Source organism: Zalophus californianus, chromosome 9, assembly GCF_009762305.2.
Source record: "Zalophus californianus isolate mZalCal1 chromosome 9, mZalCal1.pri.v2, whole genome shotgun sequence".
NCBI lineage: Eukaryota > Metazoa > Chordata > Mammalia > Carnivora > Otariidae > Zalophus > Zalophus californianus.
Window position 1 is genome coordinate 46,568,454 of NC_045603.1, and position 19,477 is coordinate 46,587,930.

Below are 19,477 nucleotides of genomic sequence, written 5' to 3' on the forward strand. Positions count from 1 at the left end.
CAAAATCAAATACATATGAATCTAAAACCATGCTTGGAAGAAATAAACAGTTTTACTTGGACATGCCCCCGAGGATCTCTAGTCTAATGATCCTGGTTCATTAAGTTTCAACATTCCTTCTTGAGATGTGCATCTCAGAACATCCTACTGAAATAACTTACTTTCCTCTTGAAGTACTTTCTTTAGTTGTTCTTTCAATATGAGTCTTTTAGTGGGAAAGCCTCTCAGTTTTGTTTTTTTGTGGGCTTTTTTTGATAGTATATTTCATTTTCATTCTCAGAAGATCATTTCAATTATATATTATTTCACTATCTTCTAGCTCCCATGATCATTATTAAGACATTAGCTGCCAGGGTAACTTCTTTGTGGGTAATCTATCTTTTCTTTCTAGTTGTTTTTAAGATCTTCTTCCTGTCTTTGTTGTTCTGCAGCTTCACGCTATGTGTCTACATGGGGTTTTTTAATTTTATACTGCTTGGGATTTATTGGGCTTCCTGAAAGTGACAACTGATGTCATTCATAAATTTTAGAAAATTCTTAGCCTTTATTTTTTCATATGTTGCTTTTCCTTATTTGAATTACCTCTTCCAGGAATTCTAATTAGCCCTTCTCACTCTATACTTTATGTTGACAAAACTCTCTTTAGTGTTTTACACCTATTTGTCTCTCTGAGCTGGCAATCGGAATATTTTTTTCAGTTCTATAATCCCATTATTTATTCTAGTCAGCTGTGTCTAATCTGCTTTTTAATCCTCTGATTGAGTTTTAAATTTTATTCGTTACATTTTCACTTTTAGAAGTTCAGTATGGTTAGTTTTCAAATCTTCCTGATTAGTTCCTGTTGTCTTTTTCTCATTGCTTATGTATTTCAATCTCTTTTTTAAATCTCTTTTATATTTCTATAAACATATTAAGCATAGTTATTTTATATTTTTGTCTGATCATTCCAGTATAAGAAGTTTATCAGGGTCTGGTTCTCTGGTATATTATTTGCTTTCATATCTGTTGGATTGCCTCTTTTTGTGTTTGTGATTTTTAAATTATTATTAAATAATACTTAGAATTCTATCATAGAAATTTGGGCTAGCATAAGAGCATGCTCCTCCAGGGAGGGTTTGTGTTTTCTTTTCCAGGGGCCTAGAAACACAATACACCAATTCCACTTAAATTTCAACATTCCATTAGAACAAATTTAGGCTCCAAACCCTTTTGAAGGGCCACAATATTGTGGAGAGACGTTTTGGTTTTTTTTTTTTTTTTGACTTCTACCCAGATCCAATTCTGAGACCAGTCATCTATTTTACTATCAGCAGGGTCAGGTTTCTTTTTTTTAAAAACGTCATTCTTGCCCTGAAATTGTAGGCCTTCCAGGGTTCCATCTTTATACAGTATGATCTCTGATCTACTCAAGACTGTTCCTATGTACTCTTCTGCATAGTAATTCTAAGCTACCATGACTCATAGAGTTGGCTAAGAATTTGATGACTTCAAGGTTCACATATCTTCCTAATCTTGTGTTCCTTGCTCAAGCCTGTTTTCAGTAGATTTCCATTACTTTGTTGCAGACTCATTCAATAATTTTAAGTAAATTATCCTTAATTTTAGAGAACAGTTTTAACTGTCTGTGGCAGGAAGGTTTTAAGATCTCTAATCCTCCATATTGCCATACTACTGACATTTTTATTTCTCTTTCACTTTTGAAGGATAATTTCACTAGATACAGAATTGCTTCTAGGTTGATTTTTTTTTCTTTCAACATTTTAAATATTTCACTCCACCCTCTTCTTGCTTGCAGAGTTTCTAATAAGAAGCCTGCTGAAATTCCTCTGTAACGTTTTCCCCCCACCCCTGCTTCTTTCAAGATTTTCTCTTTGTCTTTGGTGTTCTGAAATTTAAATATGAAATGCCTAGGTGTGGGGATTTTTATTGTTTTTATTTTTGTATCACTACTGCTTAGTGTTCTATGAGCTTAATGGATCTGTTGTTTAGTATCTATCATTAATTTAGGAAGATTATTAGTTATTATTGCTTCAAATATTTCTATTGCTCTGTTTTCTCTTTCTTCTCCTTCTGGCGTTAAAATTATACATATGTTAGACCTTTTGCTTTTGTCCTCAGTTTTTAGATGCTCTCTTCTGTTTCTTTTATTCTTTTTATTCTTTGCTTTTCAATTTGGAAAGTTTCTATAGACCTATCTTCAAGTTCACTGATTCTTTCCCCAGCCGTGTTGAGTCCACTGAAGGCATTCTTCATTTCTATTACTGTATTTTTTTATTTTTATCATTTCTTTTGATTCTTTCTGAAAGTTCCCATTTTTCTGCTTATGTTACCCATCTGTTCTTGCATGTTGCCTACTCTTTCCATTAGAGTCCCTAACATATATTTTAAATTCCCTATCCTTTAATTCAAACATCTGTGACATATCTCAGTCTGGTTCTGATAGTTGCTTTGTCTTTTCAGACTGCTTTTTCTTGCCTTTTAGCATGCCTTGTAATTTTATATTAAAAGTCAGATATGTTGTATTGGGTAATTGCAACTGAGGCAGACAGATCTTTAGAGAGAGACTGTATGTTACTCTGGCCAGGAGATGTGCTGTTTAATGTTCAAATTTCTCTAATGGTCTTATGTTTTGGTCTTTTCTGAGGAGCTATCAATCTGTGTAGACTTTTTTCAGCTATAATCCGTTATTATTATACTAGAACTTTACTGGTACGGTGGTAGAGGCTGTGGGAGGAGGAGCATTTTATAATCATCTAATTGAGTCTCAATCTTTTAGTGGGCCTATGCCTTGGGAATTGTGGTCTTCACAAGTGTTTCTATCCCTTCTTCAGTTGAATAGCTTTTACCCCATATTCCCTACTCTCTGGCTGCCATGTTCACAGTCTATTTCCTTAAAGCCTTGTCCCCTGTTGAGTAAGGTTTTTGTTTGTTCTTTCCCTTATGTAAAACAGGAAGGTAAGAGGGGTCTGGAGTGAGGAGGAATTACCTTTCCTCTCCTGGGATAAGTTTGCAAAATTGTGCTTTGGCAACAGCTTTTTCGCAGGAGAGTAGGCCTTTTTTATGGAGAAGTCTCTGGGTGTGGTTTGCAATTGTTACCTTCCCCACCCCTCACTCACCCATTGCCAAAACCAAGGATGAATTTTTGTGGGATCCTTACCATGAGCACTTGGACATGAGTTCCTGGACAGAGAACCCATGAAAGTGTGGGAGCCCCTCAAGACTGCAGTCCCTAGGGGTTTTTCACTCTCACACTAGTCCAAACTCGACCTTCAGCAATTTGTCAGAATTGCCATTTAAGTTTCCTACCAGTTTATGTTTCCAGTGGTTTTTGCTTTAGGTACGCAGATTTTGACTGCTCTTTCTCTCTGGTACCTGCCTTTCCAGATTTCAGGATATTGGTTTGCAATAAAGCATCAGTTCTCAGGCAGATCCAAGAAAAGTCACTGATTTTCAGTTTGTCCAGATTTTTCTTATTATAAGGATGGCAGTGATAACTTCCAAGTTCTTTACATGTCAGAGCTGAAATTAAAAGTTTCACTATTGGGGTGCCTGGGAGCTCAGTTGGTTAAGTGTCCAACTCTTGATTTTGGCTCAGGTCATGATCTCAGGGTCATGAGATCAAGCCCCACATTGGGGTCTGCGCTCAGTGGGGAGTTTGCTTATCCCTCTCCCTCTGCTCCCCACCCCCCCTTTCAAATAAATAAATAAATAAATAAATAAATAAATAAATAAATAAATAAAATCTTTAAAAAAAAGTTTTACTATTGGGGCACCTGGCTGGCTCAGTGGGTAGGGCATGCGACTCTTGATCTCAGGGTAGTGAGTTCGAGCCCCACATTAGGCATAGAGCTCACTAAAAACAAAACAAAACAAAAAAAGTTTCACTATAGACTTTTACATTTTCACTGCAGTTTGAGTAATGCTTGGTTTTCAAACAAAAGAAAAGAATACTGCCTAACTTACGTAAAAAAGTATTTGTGGGGCATCCGGGTGGTTCAGTTGGTTAAGTGTTCAACTCTTGATTTCAGCTCAGGTCATGGTCTCAGGGTTGTGAGATTGAGCCCCAAGTTGGGCTCCATGCTAGGCATGCCTCCATGCTAGGCATCTGCTTAAGATTCTCTCTTCCTCTGCCCCTCCCCACTTGTCTCTCTCTCTCTCTCTCTAAAAAAAAAAAAAAACCCAAAAAAACAAAAAACAGAATTTGTCAGAAGGATATTGAGAACCAAGACAGCTCTGGGGCATTAATTAATAAGAACTATAGGAAAAACTGATGGAGGGAGGTGGGTGGAGGATGGGCTAAATGGGTGATGGTAAGGAGGGCACTTGTGATGAGTACTGGGTCTTCTATGTAAGTGATGAATCACTAAATTCTACACCTGAAACCAATTTTGCCATATATGTTAACTAATTTGAATTTAAATAAAAACTTGGAATTACAAAAAAAAAAAAGAACTATAGGGAAACTTTTATCAGCAACACTCTAGTTAGGATACCTCCACTGAGATGACTGAAATTCAACTATTTTCAGTACCTTAATTAGTATGTTCAAGATTTGAATTTTAGGAATTCAGGGAAGAAGGTGGCAGAATTTTCCAAATCCTTACACAAAAGCAGAGCAAGCAACTAGATTGCAAAACTATTTGGGGAGGATTTTTAACAGAACTAGATGATAGGATGTCTTCCCAAACGCCAAAACACCAGTATCTATAGGTCTGTGTATTATCACTGCCTTGGTAGAAGAAACCTGGGGAAGCAATAAGGCATGTGACAGAACTAAGAACAGCATAATACCTGAATAGCCAACAGGTATTCCTGGAAATTGCAGTGGATCAATTCGAGAACAGCAGTTGCAACTGGGAAGAGTTTTGCCCAATCCCTTAGATGATAAGGCATGATGTAAGGACTGCTGGAACCATCTGTGTCCAATTCTCAAAATGAATTTACCAGAGTTTTCTTGCAATACTGAGCCACACACTAAAAGAAAAACTTCTGATAGTAACATAAATTTTAAGAATAGGGGCGCCTGGGTGGCTCAGTTGGTTGAGCGACTGCCTTCGGCTCAGGTCATGATCCTGGAGTCCCGGGATCGAGTCCCACATCGGGCTCCCTGCTCAGCAGGGAGTCTGCTTCTCCCTCTGACCCTCTTCCCTCTTGTGCTCTCTGTCTCTCATTCTCTCCCTCTCAAATAAATAAATAAAATCTTTAAAAAAAATTTTTTTAAGAATAGTGGTAACAGACTCAAAAAGGGCAGGATTTGGAAAATAATGGGAGGGGGAGAGAGCCAGAAAATCTTAGAAGTAAGCCTCTAATTTTTTAAACACTATGTGATGAAACAACAGAAAGAGCTTTATGTAGGGGGACCTGGGTGGCACAGTTGGTTAAGTGTCTGACTCTTGGTTTTGGCTGGGGTGGTGATCTGGGGGTCCTGGGATGGAGCCCCATGTTGGGCTCTGTGCTCTGTGTGGAGTCTGCTTGGGAATCTCTTTCTACCTTTCCCTCTGCTATTCCCCCCTGCCATTCCCCCCCCGCCCCCGCTGTGCTCTCTCTCTCTCTCTCAAATAAATAAATAAATCTTTAAAAAAAAAGAAAGAGCTTTATGTAGTTAGACAAGCTATCTGCAACAACCCTCCTTCTTATAGCTTAAGAAAATTAAATTCATATAAAATTGAATAGAAAAGAATCACAGTCAAATCCCTTACAAAGTTACTGTAACACAAAGAATAAGGAACAGACAATTTCCTTATAGACAATGAATCATGGAAAACACATACAAAAATCAGATCAGCACTGTAATATACTATTTCAAAAGAAGCTAAAAGACATTAAGAAAATGATGTAAGGCATAAAAAAAACAACATAAATCAGAATCAGAAAGTCAGAAATGAGGTGACATTCTCAAGAAAAAATAAAAACAAAAGAAAATATAATTTTAGAAATAAAGATAACTTGAAAGTAACATACGCATTAATAAATATATCAAATAATTCTTTAATAGAAAAAGAAGTAAAAAGGATGCAAACTTTGAAAAGGAAGAAGAAATAAAAAAGGGAAAGAAAATTAGAAAAAAAATGACAAATATTAAAGACAGGTAAAGAAGATCCAATATATAAAGCCTTTGTGGCCCAACAATCTATATTGTATAATATATCGTATTATGTAGCATAGACATACAAAATGTGGGGAAAATTGGCACAGCACAAACATTTTTAACTGTACTAATACTAATTGGCATTGGTATTGTTATTCTGAGACTACTGTGTATGTATGTGGGATAAAACAAATGAATAATTATGGGTTATTATGACCTGTGTTCTTGAGAAACAGGACTCAGTAAGGAAGAAACTTCTGGTTTCCATAGTTTATTTTGTTTTATTTTATTTTATTATTTTTTTGTCATAAGTGTACTCTTTAATCCCCATCACCTATTTCACCCATCCCCCTACCCACCTCCCCTCTGGTAACCATCAGTTTGTTCTCTATAGTTAAAAGTTTCCTTTCCTTTGTTTCTTAAATTCCACATGAGTGAAATCATGGTATTTGCCTTTCTCTGACTGACTTATTTCACTTAGCATTATACTCTTTAGCTCTATCCATGTTGTTGCAAATGGCAAGATTTTATTCTTTTTTATTGCTGAATAATATATATATTATACATATAATATTATATATATTATATCCCATCTTTTTAAAAAAATATTTTATTTATTTATTTGACAGAGAGAGAACACAGAGAGAGAGGGAACACAAGCAGGGGGAGTGGGAGAAGGAGAAGCAGGCTTCCTGCCGAGCAGGGAGCCCGATGCGGGGTTTGACCCCAGGACCCTGGGATCATGACCTGAGCCAAAAGCAGATGCTTAACTATTGAGCCACCCAGGCACCCCTATATCACATCTTTATCCATTCATCTATCGATGGACACTTGGGCTGCTCCGACAGTTTGGCTATTGTAAAAAATGCTGCAACAAACATGGGGGTACATGTATCCCTTTGAATTAGTGTTTTTGGTATTTTGGGGTTTAATACCCAGTAGTACAATTACTGGATTGTACAGTAGATCTATTTTTAGTGTTTTGAGGAAACTCCATACTGTCTTCCACAGTGGCTGCACCACTTTGCATTCCCATTAACAGTGCAAGAGGGTTCTTTGTTTTCTCCATATCCTCACCAACACCTGTTGTTTCTTGTGTTTTTTATTTTAGCCATTCTGACAGGTGTGAGGTGATGTGTCCTTGTAGTTTTGATTTGCATTTCCCTGATGATGAGTGATGTTGAATATCTTTTCATGTGTCTGTTGGCAGTCGGATGTCTTCATTGGACAAATGTCTGTTCACGTCTTCTGCCCATTTTTTAACTGAATTCTTTGTTTTTCAGGTGTTAAGTTGTGTAAGTTCTTTATATATTGTGGATACTTTATGTATTTTGGATACTAATCCTTTATTGGATATGTCATTTGCAAATATCCTCTCCCATTCAGTAGGTTGTCTTTTAGCTTTGCTGATTGTTTCCTTTGCTGTGTAGAAATTTTTTATTTTGATGTAGTCCCAATAGTTTGTTTTTGCTTTTATTTTGCTTGCCTCAGGAGACATACCCAGAAAAATGTTGCTGTGGCCAATGTCAAAGAAGTTCCTGCCTATGTTTTCTTTAAGGACTTTCATGGTTTCAGGTCTTACACTTAGGTCTTTAATCCATTTTGAGTTTGTTTTTGTGTATCGTGGAAGAAAGTGGTCTAGTTTTATTCTTTTGCATGTAGCTGTCCAATTTTCCCAACACCGTTTGTTGAAAAGACTGTCTTTTTCCTGTTCTGTATTCATTCCTCTTTTGTCAAAGATTAATTGACCATATAATTGTGGGTTTATTTCTGGGTTTTCTAATCTATTCTATTGATTCATGTGTCTGTTTTAATGCCAGTACTATACTATTTTAATTACTACTGCTTTGTAATATAACTTGAAATCTGGAATTGTGATACCTCTAGTTTTGTTTTTCTTTTTCAAGATAGCTTTGGCTATTCAAGGTCTTTTGTGGTTCCATATAAATTTTAGGATTGTTTGTTTTAGTTCTGTGAAAAATACTGTTGGTATTTTGATAGGGATTGCATTAAATCAGTAGATTGCTTTGGGTAGTATAGACATTTTAACAATATTTGTTCTTCCAACCCATGAGCATGACTTTCTATTTCTTTGTATTGTCTTGAATTTCTTTCATCAGTGTTTTATAGTTTTCAGATTACATGTCTTTCAACTCTTTGGTTAAGTTTATTCCTAGATATTTTATTGTTTTTGGTGTAATTGTAAATGGAATTGTTTTCTTAATTTCACTTTCTGCTGCTTTGTTATTAGTGTATACGTATGCAACAGATTTCTGTACATTGATTTTGTATCCTGCCATAGTTTGTTATGAAAAATTATCTATCACTTGTATAATTGTTCTGCTATATGTTACATGTCTTTTTATTTCTGTCTGCTGTAAGATTTTCTCTTTAATTCTGTTTTTCAGCAATTTGGCTATGATGTACCTACTTGGGGTTTTCTTTGTATTTATCCTACCTGATGGCATGATATACTTCAAACTTTCTGGGGAAATTTTCACCTGTTCTGTCTTCATATTTTTTCTGCCTCTATTCACTCTCTTCCTTCCCCTTCCATGACTCCAAATATATGTATTTTAGATCACTTGGTATCTTCTCACAATTCTACTAAAGTAGGTCTGCTTTTTTTCTTCATTTTTTCCCTCCTTTCTGTTGTTTAGATTGGGTAATTTCTATTGAAATTTCAGTTAACTGACTCCTTCACTTCACTTACCTTTTCCTCTGTCAGTTTTACCTGAAATTGTCTTTTTTCGGTCTTCATTTTTGGAGGGTACTCTTATTAGATATAGAAATTTAGGTTAAAATTTTATTTCAGCACTTTAAAATGTCATTTAATTATCTTATGCCATTTCCAATTTGCTGTATATCCTAGTCAGAGAATTCTTCATCTTAGATATTATATTTTCTAGATCAGAAATTTTCATTTGGATCTTTTTCTAAAAATAATTTTCATCCCTCTAATCCCTCTACTTACTCTGCCCTTTAGTTAATTAATCATGACTAAATTTTAATAGCTGTTTTAAATCCTTATCTACTAATTCCAACATTTAGTCCAGTCAGGCTTGGTATTGATTTTTTCAATATGTCTATAGGCCATATTTTCCATTTCTTTTCATGTTAATAATTTTTTTTATGTACTGGACATTGTAGGGACACTGAATATTGTCTCTGAAAAATGTTAGTTTTTTTGGCAGAAGTTGACTAAATACAAACTCAGAATTCTGTTTCCCTTGGATGGACAGTGGCCCCTTCTGCTATTGTTTTCTACTGGGTGCTTTACAGTTTCCCATTACATGAGCATAGTCTGGGATCATCCAAAGACTTGGATGGAATTTTTATGCAGATTTTCAGACTCCCTTATTCTCAGGGTCCTCCCTTTAATTCCAGCCAGTGTGTCAAATCTACACTTTGTCTTAGGATTCCTTGTGCTACTAAGACTGCAGCTTTCTACTTAACTTCTAGCTACCCCATGCTCCACAGACTGGGAACTTCTCTCAGGCAAAAAGCCACAAAGTACATTTCCCTAATTTCAAAAGTCAACATTCCTTTAGTTTTTGTTTCCTTTTCATTGTTCCCCAGATACTTCAACTATTTTTTTAATATTTTGTCCAGATTTTAAATTTGTAATCTGAAGGAGGGTTAGTCTGACATATGCTACTCTGTTATTACTGGAAGCAGAACTCATTCTAGTAATCTTTTCCACCGTGTGTGTTTGAAAGCAAAGAGTGCTAATAGCAGTGAGCACATCTACCCCAGGTCTTGATTTTAAATACCACTCTCCACATTTATACCAGTTTTGTGGTATTTCTGCCAAAAATGTATAACCTTAATCTAATTATAAGAAAAGATCAGACATACAACTTGATGACAACCCTGGAAGTGTCCTGAACTTATCAATCTACATAATTCCAGAAGTGGGATTGAGTGAGATGGTATTAACTGAGTGAATGGTGGAAATTTTTCCAGCTGGGCCTTTTTACTACACTGTGGTTCTGACTGGATTATGACTTTTAACATATAATCACAGAAAATATTATGGTCCTTTTCCTCCAAGAAGTAACTCAATTGGGGTGACTGGCTGGCTTAGTCAGTAGAGCACACAGCTCTTGATCTTGGGACTGTGAGCTTGAGTTCACATATAAGTTTGAGTTCATATAAAAAGATACCATGTTCGGTGTAGAGATTATAAGGAGTAACTCAAAATGAAAAAGAAACACTAAACCATAAAATATATAATTTATATGCTGAAAATAAAATATCTTCTTTCTAGGAAACAAAATAGTGATTTGGAACATATTCCTTTGTTTCTTCCTTTAGCTTGTCTCTCATTGTTGGTTTCTATACAGTAAATGCAATAACCACTTCTAGTTTTGAAGAAGTGGCCTTGTTTAGGAGATGAAACTTTTTGTTCCAGCCCTGACCCAGCTCTTGGTTACCTCTCAATCTTCTGTGCTTGTCCAAGTATCCTATTATATTTTTAATAGCTCCCAGTAGTTGAGGATGTTCTAAGAATTGTCAGTGTATGAAGGAAAGGACCTCAGCATCTACATTTAGGCTGACTGGAAGCCAGACCCTCAGACAGCAGCTTTTAAAATTATGTAAATATATACAATCCTGAGGGGCCACAAGTATAAGCCCCACTGGCCCCAGAATCAGGTGATCTGGAAGTATCCTTTGGGTGGCAATCACAAAACTCAGGACTTCAGATGACTGTATAAACTTGTTTCTGGGAGATACTGGCAAGCTAGAGGAAGGCAGAGGACAAGTGCCAAGATAGCATCCACAGCCTACATTCCTTGAGAGCAGCTGTGTAGGCCACTAAATGTGTGCCAAACCTGAAGCCTGATCTTCAGTTCAAAGCTCCAGGACAAGCAAAGTGGCCTCCTTCACAGAAAGACTGGGGAATGTGCCTCAATCTGCTGTCTGTGCCATGCCTTTGAAGTGGTAGCTTGCCAAGAACTGTCCATCTATTGCTACAATCCTGGGCAACACAAGGGTGCAAACCCCTCTGTTCACCAAAACCAGGCGATCAAAGGGGCATCCCTTGGGCATCAGCTGCAAAAACCAGGCACCAGATGCATGTAAATCTTCCCCCAAAGAGACTGACACTTTGGAGCATGACAAAGGGTGAGCATAAAGATTGTGCATGCCCACTGAGGTCTTTGGAAAGATTATAGTAATTTACCTGATAAAGAGTTCAAAGTAATGGTCATAAAGCTGTTTGCTGAGTTGGGGAGAAGAATGGATGAACACAATAACTTCAACAAAAAGATGAAAAATATAAGAAGGTAGCAAATGGAAGTGACGGAACTGAAGAATACAATAACTAAACTTAAAAAAAAATACACTAGAGGGGTTCAACAGCAGACTAAATAAAGTAGGAGAAAGGAGCAGTCAACTTGAAGACAGGGCAGTGGAACTCAATCAGAGCAGTAAAAAATTAAAAGAATGAAAAAATGAAGATAGTTTAAGGGACTTGTGGGACAACATTGAACAGATTAAAAGTCGCATTATAGGGCTCCCGGAAAGAGAGAGAGAAGGGGCAGGAGTCTCATTCAAAGAGATAATGGCTGAAAACTTCCCTAACTTGGGAAAGGAAGCAGATATCCAGACCCAGGAAGCCCAGAGATTTCTAAATAAGATGAACTCATGGGCTCCTGGGCGTCTCAGTCAGTTAAGCATCCAACTCTTGATTTTGGCTCAAGTCATGATCTCAGCTCAGGGTCATGAGATTGAGTCCCACATCAGGCTCTATGCTGGGCATGGAGCCTGCCTAAGATTCTTCCTCTGAAACACCCCTGCCTACTCCAGCATGTGCACTCTCTCTCTCGTCCTTAAAAAAAAAAAAAAAAAAGATGAACTCAAAGAGAGCCACAGTAAGACACATTACAGATCTTCCTCAACTTATGATAGGGTTACATCCTAATAAACTCATTGTAAATTCAAAATATTGTAAGCCAAAAATGCATATAATACACCTAACCTACCAACATCATAGTTTAAACTAGCCTACCTTATGTGGTCAGAACACTTATATTAGTCTACAGTTGGGCAAAATCATCTAACACAAAACCTATTTTATAATAAAATGTTGAATATCTCAGGTAACTTACTTAATACTGTACTAAAAATGAAGAACAAAATGGTTGCATGGGTACAGAATGCTGTATCAGTTCTTTATCCCTGCAATTGCATGACTGACTGAGAGCTACAGTTCACTGTCACAGCCCAGCATCATGAGAGAGTATTGTATTGCATTATCACTAGCCTGGGAAAAGATCAAGACTCAAAATTTGAAGTACAGATTCACAACATTGTAAATGCATATTGCGTATTCAATAGAAATGTATATTGCTTTCACACCATTGTAAGTTGAACCATTGTAAGCCAAGACCATCTATATAATTAAAGTGTCTAAAGTTAAAGACAGGGGAAGAATATTAAAGGCCGCAAGAGAAAAACAACTTACGGGTACCCATATCCGTACCATATCATATCATACCACACCCAAAAATCAACAGATTTTTCAGCACAAACTTTGCTGAAAAGGCCACAGGGGAATGACACAATATATTCAAAAGTGCTGAAAGAAAAAAAGAAAACTTACAAGCAATAAAATTCTACCCAGAAGCGGCGGGGGAAATGGCGGACGGGAAGGCGGGAGAGGAGAAGGCTGAGAAACCGTAGTGAGCTGGAGCCGCCAGAGTAATGGAGGGGAAAGTTCCAGTCACAGCGCTGAGAAGTGATCAGCTGAAGAAGAAGCTGCAGACCTCCCAACAAAGCCTACAAAGATCTCCACGTTTGGATTTACCATAGGTAGACGACAAAGAAAGCCTCAGCCATATCCATCAAACTTGGATCAAGTAAGCCTAAAGAAACTGTTCCAACGCTTGCTCCAAAAACCCTTTCAGTAGCAGCAGCTTTTAATGAAGATGAAGATAGTGAGCCAGAGGAGATGCCTCCAGAAGCAAAGATGAGGATGAAGAATATTGGAAGGGATACACCAACATCAGCAGGACCAAACTCCTTCAATAAAGGAAAGCATGGTTTTTCTGATAACCAGAAGCTATGGGAGCGAAATATAAAATCTCATCTTGGAAATGTCCATGACCAAGACAGTTAAATGATGTGTTTTGAAATTGGGGTGTGGGGTGAGTGTAAAGTTAAAAGGAACAGTTTCCTTTTTTAAAGAATGGTATAAGACTATCTTTGGAGCTGCCTTTTTTTTTTTTTAAGATTGAGTGGTACACTAATAAATAAGAGTTTGAAATTAAAAACAAACAAACAAAAAAACTCTACCCAGAAAAGTTATCATGCAGAATTGAAGGAGAGATAAAGAGTTTTCTGGGTAAACAAAAGCTAAAAGAGTTTATCACCACTATATTAGTCTTACAAGAAATGTTAAAGGGATCTCTTTAAGCTGAAAAGAAAAGGTGCTAATTAGTAACAAGAACACATATGAAAGAAGAAATCCCACTGGAAAAGTAAACATATAATAAAGGTACTGGATTAATTACTTATAAAGCTAGTCTAAAGGTTAAAAGACAAAAGTAATAAAAATAACTATGATCAAAATAACTAGTTAAGGCATACACAAAATAAAAAGATGTAAAGTGTTAAATCAAAAACATAAAACATGCATGTATGTGTGGAGAATAAAAATGTTGAGCTTTAGAAAAAGTTCAAATTTAAGTTATTATCAACTCAAAATAGACTGTTTTAAGTTGTTATAGTAACCTCATAGTAACCACAAAGCAAAAATCTATAGGAAATACACAAAAGAGAAAGAGAAAGAAATATGAGCATACCACTAAAGAAGGTCATCAATTTACAAAGGAAGATAGCAAGAGAAAAAGGAAACAGAGAGGAACTACAAAAACAATTGAGAGAATGGCGATAAGCACATATCTATTGATAATAACTTAAATGTAAGTGGATTAAATTCTCCAATCAAAAGACATAGAGTGGCTGATAATAATACCCATTTATATGCAGCCTACAAGGACACACTTTAAATATAAAGACACAAACAGACTGAAAGTAAAGGGATGGAAAAAGATACTTCATGCAAATGGAAACCAAAAGAAAGCTGAGTAGCTACATTTATTTTAGACAAGATAGACATTAAAACAAAGACTGTAATAAGAGACAAAGAAGGGCATTATATAATGATAGAAGACTGAATCCAACAAGAATATATGAGTTGTAAATATTTATGTATCCAACATAAAAGCACCTAAATATATAAAGCAAATATTAACAGACCTGAAGGAGAAATAGACAGGGCTACGATAATAGTAGGGCACTTTAATACCCTACTTGAATCAATACATAGATTATCCAGACAGAAATTTAAAAAGGAAACATCAACCTTAAACAACATATTAGACCAGATAAACTTAACAGGTTATTATGGGACATTCCACCCAAAAGCAGCAGAATACAGATTTGTTTTTCAAGTGCGCTAGAACATTTTCCAAGATAGATAAAATGTTAGGCCACAAAATAAGTCTTAATAAGTTTAAGAGGATTGAAATAATATCAAGCATCTTTTCTGACCACAAGAGTATGAAACTAGAAATTAATTATATAAAGAAAACTAGAAAATTCACAAATATTTGCAGATTAAACATGCTACTGAACAACTAAAAGGTCAAAGAAGTAATCAAAAGAGAAATCAAAATATACCTTGAGATGAACGAAAATGTAAAGGTAACATACTAAAATTTATGGGATGCAACAAAAGCAGTTCTAAGAGGGAAGTTCATAGCAATGCTCATCTCAAGAATCAAGAAAGTCTCAATAAAAAACTTCTTTACCCCTCAAAGAGCTAGAAAAAGAAGAATAAATAAAGCCCAAAGTTACTAGAAGGAAGGAAATAACAAGGATCAAAGCAGAGACAAATGAAATAGAGAAAAAAGATAATAGAAAAGATCCAGCGGTGGTTCTTTGAAAAGATAAATTAAACTGACAAACCTTTAGCCAGATTCATCAAGAAAAATAAAAGGAATCAAATAAATAAAATCTGAAATGAAAGAGGAGTTAAATTGATGCCACAGAAATACAAAGATTCATAAGATATTACTATGAATAATTGTATGCCAAAAAATTGGACAACTTCTAGAAGTTTCTAAAATTCAGTCAGCCAGGAAACTAACAAATTTCAAAAAAATGATTTTATTAATAAACATTTGTGTAGCTAAAGACAACACATTATTTATGGCAAAAATATAAAGCTTTTCAAAAGATTAGTATTTCAGAAGAATAAATATGGTAGCTTCCAATTACAAATAAAACATAGTTTTATTTGCTAAATGTATATGAACTTTTTGGATTATTTTTTAAACGATCATCTGAGATACATAATATTCTAACATTAAAATGGATAATCAATTATCTCACAAATTATTCCCTACACATACTGCTTATTAGCATTTTGGACAGATAAGTCAAGATAGATTAGGACCATGATAACTTCTAAGTCTTGGTTCTCCAAATGATGTAAGCCAGTCATCCCCTCTGACAACTGATTTTTTTTCTTTATGTAACACCTTGACTCTTCCTTTTTTTTTTCCATTTGCTTGAAAGAATTTGGGATCAGGGGCACCTGGGTGGCTCAGTCAGTTAGCACCTGCCTTCAGCTCAGGTCATGATCCCAGGATTTTGGGACTGAACTCTGCATTGGGCTCCCTAATCTGTGGGGGGCCTGCCACTCCCCCTGCTTGTGCTCTCTCTCTCTGTCAAATAAATAAATAAAATCTTAAAAAAAAAAAAAGAATTTGGGATCAGAATGAGAGGCACTGATCATTATTGATAATTTAAAAATCGAATGTCAATATTGAATGAAGCAAACCAAGTATAGACATCAGCTACATTAACCGAAGGTGGTTGAGTATGCAATTATTTGATCCAGAACATACTCTCTATCTCTGCTGATCATTCATTGCTATGAGTAACTATCTGAATAACTCTGGATGGCATTCTTGAGAGACTGCCTCAAGGATGCCTGTGATTGTCTACATCCATTTATAAAATATTTATGGACTAGACAAAAGCACTTGAGAAGATGCTCAACATCATTAGCTGCTTGAGAAATGCAAATTAAAACAACAATTAGACACCACATTTACTAGTATGGCTAACATAAAATGACAAGCAAAAAAAAAAATGACAAACAATAATAAGCATTAGTGAGGATATGGAGGAATTAGAACTCTTATTCATTGGTGGGATTGTAAAATGGCTCAACCACTTTGCAAAAACAGTTTGGCAGTTCTTCAAAATGTTACACATAGAGTTACCATATGACCCAGAAATTCCACCTCTTGACATATACCTATGAGGGTGGAGAACATATGTTCACACAAAATCTTACAAATGATTGTTCACGGCAGCATTTTCATGACAGCCAAAAAGTGGAAACAACCCAAATGTCCATCACCTGATGAATGGATGAACAAAATGTAATAGATTCATATGATGGAATATTATTCAGCCATAAAAAGGAATGAAGTGCTGATATAGAGGCTACAACGTGGATGAAACTTGAAAATAGTATGCTAAGTAAAAGAAACCAATGCAAGAAAAGGCTACACATTATATGATTACATTTATATAAATGTCCAGAATAGGCAAATCTATAGAGATACAAAATAGATTAGTGGTTAGGACGCCTGGTTGGCTCAGTTAAGCTTCTGCCTTCTGCTCAGGTCATGATCTCAGGGTCCTGGGATCGAGTCCCACATTGGGCTCCCTGCTTGGCGGGATGCCTGCTTCTCCCTCTCCTGCTCCCTCTGCTTGTGTTCCCTCTCTCGCTGTGTCTCTCTCTGTCAAATAAATAAAATCTTTAAAAAAAAAAAAGATTAGTGGCTTCTAGGGGTTGAGGGGAGGAAAGAATTGCTAATGGGTGAAGAAGTTTTTGAGATGATAAAAATGTTATAAAATTATATAGTGGTGATGGTTACACAACTCTGTGATTATAGTAAAAACAAATTGTATACTTTAAAAGGGTGAATTTTATGTTATGTGAATTATTTCTCAATAATGCTGTTATAAAAAAATATTTATTGACTACCCGTTCTTTGCTGGAAACTCTCTAAGTGCTGGGAATAATGTAGTGAAGACACTGAAGACCTGACTCTCAAAATAGATGTGTCTGCTGAATCTAAGTTTGTGTCCCTAACAGACTGCACATAGTAAGGGAAATTTTGGCAGAATACTTTTCCCCCATAGTAATTTTCACTTTATCCTTCTCTGTAGCCTTTTCCACTAAGAATATATAAGAAAGAAACTGTCAAAGAAGTAAAAGAGGAAAATGCACTGTCACAGGTTACAAGAATTTCAAGAAGGTAAGAATGAACAAAATTATCAGATGTTTCAGAGAGGTCAAGAAACATACCCCTTAGATTTGGCAATTAGGAGGTCTATGGTAATCTCCTAGTACTGTTTCAGTGGAATAGCAAGGGGAGAACAATTTTGTAATTGTTGCACATAGTACAGTGCCTGAGACATAGTAATTGCTAAAGACAATATTTGTCAGATTGAGAATAAGTGTGCTGTGAGAAAATAAAGACTATACTTACCTGAAGTCCTCATGAGTAGGGAAAATAGATAATGGGTGGATTTGAGGGAATATGAGTTAAAGGAATTAATTTTTAGTGTAAGAAAAATAGTCTGAGAACACGTTGCTAGTAGGGAACAAAAATTTGTATGCAGTAGAAAGAGAAAAGGCAGCAAGGTGTGGAATAGGTGAGAGGGTTCCTCTGAGATTAACTTAAGTCTTTGTAGCTACAGGTTTATGTGCAGGGGTGGGCAAAAGTTTAGGGAAATAATATTTGATGGCTTCAAGTTTATTAATCAGGAAGTGAAATCATCTTCATAAAAGTGAGGGTGAATAGTAGGGAACCAAGAAGAGGGCTTGAAAAGAGCAATGAAGATTTGGAAACAATAGTAAAGAGTAGAAATATAAACTTGCCAAGCACAATATAAACTTGCCATAAAAGGATTGCCAGGGCATGGTGAAGTTTCAAAATCCTTAAGATTTTGAAGTTTTCTTGGACATACTTTCTTTAAATGTCTTCCAAGAGCTATTTAACTTCGGGGTGCATGGGTGGCTCAGTCGGTTGGGGGGCTGCCTTCAGCTCAGGTCATGATCCCAGAGTCCCAGGATCGAGCCCCACATCAGGCTCTCTGCTCAGCTCACCCCACTTATGCTTGTGCTCTCTCTCTCTCTCTCAAATAAATAAATAAAATCTTAAAAAAAAAAGAGTTATTTAACTTCAAGGATAAAAAGATAAAGAAGGTGGGTTAATGTTATACTGACATTTTCTTATGTTTGTGGATCTTATTATTTTTAGAACTCAATTTAAGAATAATTCAGACTATAAACAATCCTTAACATTTTTTCTTTAATGAAATTGTCAAGCATAACTTGTGTTAACTCAGATATCATCTTTGTTCTCTTGGGCCACCTAAGACATGGATGAGACTGACTTTCCATCATCATCCTGTGGATTGCAGTGGTTCAAAAGTTTCCTTAAGATGTATGTGTATTCCCTGAAATCTTGTGATCTCATAATCATTTCTGGCTTGGAGCTCCTATTTTCATTTACTTAGTCTAGTTTATAGATCATGTACCTTTCTGCTCATGTTGCCTACTTCCTATCATGTTAACCCAGTTGTGGATTTGGGTCTTCATCCCAGTAGCCACTAGAAACATTCACAGAGGCAAAGATCTGTAGAGATGACTTTGTTGAAGGTAGTAATATGCAGGGATTCTTATATCACAGTAACAGAAAACAACTCGTCTTGATGTCAGCCTCCTGTACTTTTCTTACTCTTCTTACTTTTCTGTCCTCTATCCTTGGGAAGAAAACCTCAGTTCCTCCCACTCTTCAATGGAGAGTCATTTAGCTCTCTATGTCTCTTACTGCCAAAGTCAGATTGAGATACATCTTGGCCTATGCAAAACCAATAAAATGCTCAACTGAATGAACAAATGAACCTTTTTAAGAAATCTTTTTGTGTCCCTTACATAAGTCTCTAGTCAATTTCATTTTTTGGTTCTTTTTCAGAACTTATCATTAAAAATGTTGTTTCTCTTGCACAAGATAAGGCCATTAGGCAAAATAATTCTTTATCTGAACTAAAAAGAAATTTAGATGCTGCCCCTCACTCCTGTATTGTACCAAAAAGAATTCCAGTGAGAGGCAGGTCACATAGCTTTTCATACTCCTGAGTTTTATTTTATTTTTTTAAAGATTTTATTTATTTATTTGAGAGAGAGAGAGAGAACACGAGTGGGGGAGAGGTGCAGAGGGAGAAGCAGACTCCCTGCTGAACAGGGAGCCGAGGTGGAGCTTGATCCCAGGCAGACAGGTAAGTGACTGG

At 36.1% G+C, this 19,477-nt stretch overlaps 1 long non-coding RNA gene and 1 pseudogene across 3 annotated transcripts in view; both read left to right on the plus strand.

Moving 5' to 3' along the window:
• Nucleotides 1-19,477, plus strand: part of LOC113921310 — a 171,845-nt gene that overhangs the window by 18,096 nt on the left and 134,272 nt on the right. For all 3 annotated transcript variants that reach the window (XR_003519638.1, XR_003519637.1, XR_003519636.1), the window contains one exon: nt 17,348-17,436. This is a non-coding gene — a long non-coding RNA (uncharacterized LOC113921310). The remainder of the gene's footprint in view (nt 1-17,347; nt 17,437-19,477) is intronic.
• Nucleotides 12,731-13,277, plus strand: LOC113921309 (annotated as a pseudogene).